This window comes from Myotis davidii, unplaced genomic scaffold, assembly GCF_000327345.1.
Source record: "Myotis davidii unplaced genomic scaffold, ASM32734v1 scaffold545, whole genome shotgun sequence".
In the NCBI taxonomy this organism is placed as follows: domain Eukaryota; kingdom Metazoa; phylum Chordata; class Mammalia; order Chiroptera; family Vespertilionidae; genus Myotis; species Myotis davidii.
The window spans coordinates 938,188-944,687 of record NW_006296634.1 but is presented as its reverse complement, the minus strand read 5'-3'; the positions used below and the strand labels follow the sequence as shown (position 1 = coordinate 944,687).

At 51.4% G+C, this 6,500-nt stretch overlaps 1 protein-coding gene across 1 annotated transcript in view; it reads right to left on the bottom strand.

The window, feature by feature from the left end:
- NRG2 (neuregulin 2) overlaps positions 1 to 6,500 on the bottom strand; it is a gene marked incomplete at its 5' end in the record, with an annotated part of 193,791 nt that overhangs the window by 22,780 nt on the left and 164,511 nt on the right. The gene's annotated exons all lie outside the window — the stretch shown is intronic.

Below are 6,500 nucleotides of genomic sequence, written 5' to 3'. Positions count from 1 at the left end.
GAAGGTCTGGTGGTCCCTCTCAGTCACCAACAAAACAAAGGGGAGGCCACCATGAGCTCTGACCATCTGCCCAGCACCACCCTGCACCCCTGCTCTGGGCAAACTTCCAAAGGCCTGGGAGGTTTTCTGTGTGTGGAGGTGGTGAGAGGCCAGCAAAAACTGTTCCCTCAGCCCCCTCCCTGCCTGTCTTTCTGGGGGCGCCACTGCAGACAGAGGAGACACCACGTGTTCTGTGGGGGACAGAGTCACAGGGAGGGGACGTCCATATCCATATGCACTGCTTGGGCTCCCATAGTGGCTGGAAGGAAGCTACACTTTGAGGGGAACCACGCCTTTTGGACACGGTCAGGTTCTAAGATCTAAGGAGATGTGGGGAGAACCCTTGCTTCCATTTCTTCCCCCTTGGGGCGGGGGTGGGGAGACAAGCCTCCCATGAGTGTCATAAAGCCCGCTGTGCCCATCTCCATGAGCATCCAGGGTCTTCTTTGCATCTGCCCTCGCCAGGTAGCCCCCCTCCTTTCCCACGGCGTTAGCTGTTGCCTCTGGAGGAGCCTCAGGTTGCTGGAGAGGAGACAGGCTGGGAGAGGGCTGGGAACAGCTGGGAGGTGAACACTAAGTGAGAGCAAGATGGGCTTTAGGGCTGCTGACTCCGACTGCACATCTGATTGATCAGCTTCTTTTGATAAGTGAACATAACAAAAATTCTGCTTCCCCATTGGATGGCATCCAGAAAGCTGATTTCAAGTGAAAATTCTTGCCCCAAATGTCAGTTTTCATCTGTAAGCTAACCCCCGAGGGCCTAGGCTTTGTATCCAGATTGGGCAGCCAGAAACTGGCTCCTGCACCCCATGACCCCCCGGGCCCTCCCGCCCCCCCCAGACTCTGGGGCTCTGAGGACCTCTCACTCACCCAGCAGTGAACTCCTGACTGAGGCGAACCTTCTTACCTTGGCTGGTCCTGTCTCCTCAGGGGTATTGAGTGTCTACCACCTCCCGCAGTAATGGGGGTGAGAGGAGGAGGAGGTGGAGAGCAGGCACTTGGCGCCCTCACTGTTTAGACATGCGGGGAGACAGATGGAGCGCGGGGACTGGGAGTGTATACACAGCCTTGCCTCTGTATATGTCTGAAGAGCTCGCTGATAAAACCCAGCGGGCAGGGCCAGCTCCCACCTTCCCCTCCACATCGTGCCTGCTGCTGGTCTGGCATCCTGAGCCCCACCCTGCCCAGGGCTCCTGCCTACATACACTCCAGGCCCAGCTGGGAGCCACATGCTGGCTGGGAGAGGAGGCCTCCTGCTGGTCTCTGCCTCATTTCTGGGTCAGTGAGACCCAGGGAGCTGAGAAAGGGACAGAGAAGAGAAACAGCTGAGGTGACCACGCCTGTGAATTATAAAATCCTGTTGCTTGGAATGACCCTAGAGGTTGTCCTGTCCTTTGGTTACACTGCCAAGGGGGAGTGAGGAAAGAGCAGGGAAGTGCCTGTTCAGAGTCACAGTGTGTGCTGTGACAAGGATCTAAAACTCCCGACGCCTGGCTGAGCATTCTTGCCAGCCACAGTCCCTTGTGGAAGAACACGTCAGTACAAGACTTGACATAAGCAGATGAATGCAAACCCGATGTGGACCACAGGCCTGCGTCCTCTGTGAGTCTTGGCTAAGCCAGAGAAATCTTGTCCTGAACCTGCCAGGCCCAGCTTGACTTCCACTACAGACACTGCTGCGCTGAGTGAGCAGCAGAGGGCAGCGAGGAGGGTGGCAGGGACCATAACTGCACACTTGGGTCTGTCCACATGCCTGTCTGTGCTCATCGAGGCCTTGGGAGGTAGAGGACAACTCCTGAAGGAAGCCAGGGTCCCGCCGGGGATGCCCTGGCCTGGGCTGCCAGAACTGTGTTGTCATGGGGACTAGAAAGGCAAAAGGGGAGGCCAATGGGGGAGCCAGTCACAGAGTGTGTGGGGGGAAGTGACGTAGGCCTTTCTATCTCAGAAAGAAGTACCTCGAGCTTCCCCCTCCCTCCCTTCCCCCGCCCCAGGGATGGCAGGGCCTTCCTAAGTCATTGCAGTGCAACTCTGTAGGCTCCCAAGGCAACACATCCCTACTCCCTCGTCACTGTGTTCTCCTGTGTTTGGGGAAGTGAAGATGACATACGGACTCCAAGTTGCAGAGTCTGGCTACTCCCTTGACACCTCCGCTGGGATGGCTCCTAGCCATCCCAAACTCAGCTGCCAGTCATCTGCCCAGCCAGTGACTGCAGGGAACAAACCCATTACCTAGAGGGTATCTTTGGTTCTCTTCCTCCTTTATTTTCCCCAGCTGTCCGTCACCAAGGGCTGCCTTTCTACCTCTGCACGAGTCTCTATCCATGTCTCACTCCTGCCTCCCCAAGTCCTGGTCGCATGGTCTCTTCTGTGCATGACTATCATACCCTCCTCACTGGTCTCTCTGCCCTCACTCTTGCCTTCATCTCTAACCATTTCTCATCATAGCTGCCAAAGTGGTTTTTATTTATTTTTAATTTTTAGTTAATCCTCACCCAAGGATATTTTCCCACTGATTTTTAGAGAGAGTGGAAGGGAGGGGGGGAGAAACACATCGATGTGAGAGAGACACATTGATTGGTTGCCTCCCACACTTGCTGACCAGGGCAGGGATCAAGCCTGCAACCAAGATACATGCTCTTGACCAAAATCAAACCCAGGACCCTTCAGTCCAGAGGTTGGCACTCTATCCACTGAGCCAAACTGGCTAGGGCCAAACTGGATTTTAGAATATTGATCAATCATTTCCATTATCAAAATCCACCCATGGCTTCCATTTGCACTCAGAATAGAGTCCCTCAACTTTTCCCAGGTCCAATCTGGGCCTTCCCACCTCTCCTGCTTCATGTCCTGTTCCTCTCTTGCAGTATATGCAGACTACACTGGCTTAGTCCAACTCCTCTAACAAGCCAGGTGCCTTCCTGTCCAGGACTTTCAAAATATTAGATCTCATCTCTGGTCAACTAAGTGTGAAGACCTGAGGCTTGCCAATGGCCATATGAGTGAGTTTATATGTGGATCCTGACCCCCTGATCCCCACCCCAAACACCCAGGTTGAGCCCAGAGGCCCTAATTGAAGTTTTGTGAGGGGCTCTGAGCTGCAGAAATCAGCTAAGCTACGTCTGAACTATAAAAATCGAAAGATAATAAATGCAGTTTTAAGTCACACACACACACACACACACACACTCACACACACACACACATCAGTATCTCAGAGAGGCTGCTCAGGCTCCTCCTCACTTTCTTGTAGCTTTGTATATCTGTACTTGTAGTGCTCATTCTAACATAATTAAAGGACTAGTTGTGCAATTACTAGCTGTTTAAAGCTTAGCCCCTTCCCTCCACTAGAATGTAATCTCCCTTTGGGCAGGGGCCCTGTCTATCTCATTTACCACTGAACCTTGGCTGATGAGGACGTAGCTGTTCTGTAGATCAAAACATTGTTTCCTATTAAATGCAAATATTCCTGGGAGGTCATCAGGGAAAAGAAAATCAAAACCACAGTGAGATAGCACTTCACCCTCACTTGGATGGCTACAATAAAAGAGATGGATAATAATAAGTGGTGGTGAAGACGAGGAGAAATTCAAACCGTCATGCATTGCTGGTGGGAATACAAAGTGGTACTGCCACTTTGGAGCACAGTCTGGTGGTTCCTCAAAAAAATTAAACAGCGGGTTATCATGTGGCCCAGAAATTCTACTTCTAGGTATATACCCAGGAGAACTAAAAATATATGTCCTCACAGAGATTTATACACAAAGGATATAGCAGCACTATTCATATAGCCCAAATGTGAAAACAAACTTGAATGACCCAACAACTCACTGATGGATAAACAAAATGTGATATATCCATACCATGAAACATTATTCAGCCATAAAATGTAAAGTACTGATAAGTGCTACAATGTGGATGAACCTTAAAAACATATCAAGTGGAAGAAACTAGTCATGAAAGGTTGCATAGTGTATGATCCTATTTATATAAAACATCCAGAATAGGTAAATCTATAGAGGCACACAGCAGAATAGTGGTTGCCAGGCACTAAGAAGAGGGGTAAATGGGGAGTGACTGCTAATGAGTACTTGGTATTTTTTTGAGGTGATGAAAATGTTTTGGAATTAGTGGTGATGGTTTTACAATTTTGTGAATATAGGAAAACCCACTGAATTGTATGCTTTAGAAAGGGTGAATTTTATAGCATGTCAATTAGACCTAAAAATTTTGATTTAGAAAAATGCCTGGGCACATTAGCCATTAGTTTCTTGGTGTAAGTTTACCGGGTCCCTGAGGAGAGAATGGGTCAGGAGGGGGCAGATGCTATGGATGCTCTTCCTGCTGCAGCTGTGGCAGCTGTTTCTCCCTCCCTCACGGAGAAACCTCTTCATCCCTCAAGGCTCCCTCCCACTTACCCAGAATGCCCCCTTTCCCATTGATAAAGTTGCCAAAGTTGCCTATCCTTCCTGTTTGGTATGTTAGGACAGGCAGACACTGAGTTCAGGTTTTAGCTTCCTGCTATTTAAGGAACTTTGTCAGAAGCCCAGACTGCTTCCCCAGAGCTCAAAACAGGGTCTTGCTGAGTAAGGCCTTGCTGAATGTGTGAAAGTGCATGCGTGTGTGTGCCTGCATGAGTCAGAGTGCATGCGTGATTAAAGTTAGCCTTTTTAAGCCTCCAGGTAATGGACAGGCCCAGAAGCCTCTCCGGGGTTTCCGTGGTCTTGTGACACCCAGGCCAAACCTGCCTGCCATCTGGGTGAAGGATAGGCAAGTTTGACATCTGGGACTAGTACAGTCACCTGGGACATTCCCAAATTCTCTTTCACCTGGGGGTGAGGCAGCTGGCTTCTCTAATTCAGAAGTGGATTGGACCAAGCTGATGGTTTTTGTTAAAAGCACCACAAACTCCTTGTCTCTTCCTCCTTATCCCAGCCAACTCAGAAACGTGCCTCTTATGAGCTGGCAGAGCTGTGACTGCAAGAAGGGTGCTCTGTGATTTGGGGAAGGAGCATCGAGGGCCGCTGGAACAGAGCTACAGTAGCAAAGAGCCACCATGATGCTCCTTGAGCAACCACTGCTCCTTGCCAGCCCTCACATCCCCTCTTCTGGCCTCCCCACTCCAGTAGCCCTGGCTTCCCTGGGGCCCGGGCGGGCCAATCCTACCCACCTTGGGATGAGTCAGAGGTGGGCAGGCACAGAGGCCCGTTACCCGCCCTCCCCCTTCCCCAGGGTGTGGTTGCTTCTAGGTTCCACAGGAAAACAGGGAGCCTGGGCGTCTCTGCTTGGGAAAACGTCCCAGCAGGGGCCTCCGGTCCCCTTCAATGACCCCATTCACCTCCTCACATCAAGAATAGGATCTTTCCTGCCCTGGACTGAACAGAGCAACAGAAGAGGTGGTGTGTGCGTGTGTGTCACACACAGGTGGTGGCGGCGGTGGCGGCGGTGGCGGCGGTGTCTCAGTGCATAGGATGTCAGCCTCAATATCAAACTCAGAATCCCAGAAGTTTCTCCATGAGCAAAGGGGCAGGGGCTTAGAGATCATCTAGCTGAGCCTCAAATGGGAAACCCTACGACTAGGGAGGTAGAGTAACTCATCCTGGGTTGCGCCTTAGAGCTGGGATGAGACCAAAGCTCTGAATTCTTTCCGCCACTCTGCCCTGCTGCTCTCTGGCCAGGCTGCAAGGACAGAGGCAAGAAGCCACGTGGGAAGTCCTCAGAGCGCAGCCTAAAGCTCCACTGTCCGGTTCCCTAATGATCAGACATGGGCTGCTGAGGAACGTCAGGAGTTTGCATGTGGGGGGAGTTGCAGCTCATCTGAGGGATCTCTCAACAGTCCTGAGCCTTAGGTCCACAGCCTTGTGCAGGAGAGACGGCACCCCTGTGGTTTTCGCATGGCAGCCCTTTCCTCCTCCTCTGTTAACAGCACACCTCTACGAAGTGCCTGCCCCTCCCCCCGTAGTTCTAGCAGGGCACACTCATAGTACTTTGCCTTTCAGTACCCCCTCTACCCACTCACAGGCCTGGTAATCATACAATCACACAGGTGGCACCTCACCCTCCTAGGCACGGTGACTGGGCTAAGCCGGCACATCACCTGAGCAGGGAGCCATCGGAACCCACCTGTGTGATTGTATGAATGGACACAGAGACAGACTATCCCTTTTCCCTGGGTGGCGAGCTGGGTTGATATAAACCTGGAGCTGTCTGAGGCCAGGGCCTCCTCTTCCCCGTCCATTCCCAAGACAAGGGGAAACCTGCTTTCCAATAGGAGAAAATGAGGCTAACATGGTGGGAGAGAGCATCCTGCCCCAGGTCTGAGTTCTTGTCATGTCCGGGGCCTGTTCTACCTCTGGCCATCTCAGTTTTATAAACCAATAAATTTCTTCACGTAGTTTTAAGTTAGGTTGGTTCTTCTCAGCTCTAACGAAGAAAGCCTTGAATGAAGAAATAGGAAATCTAAA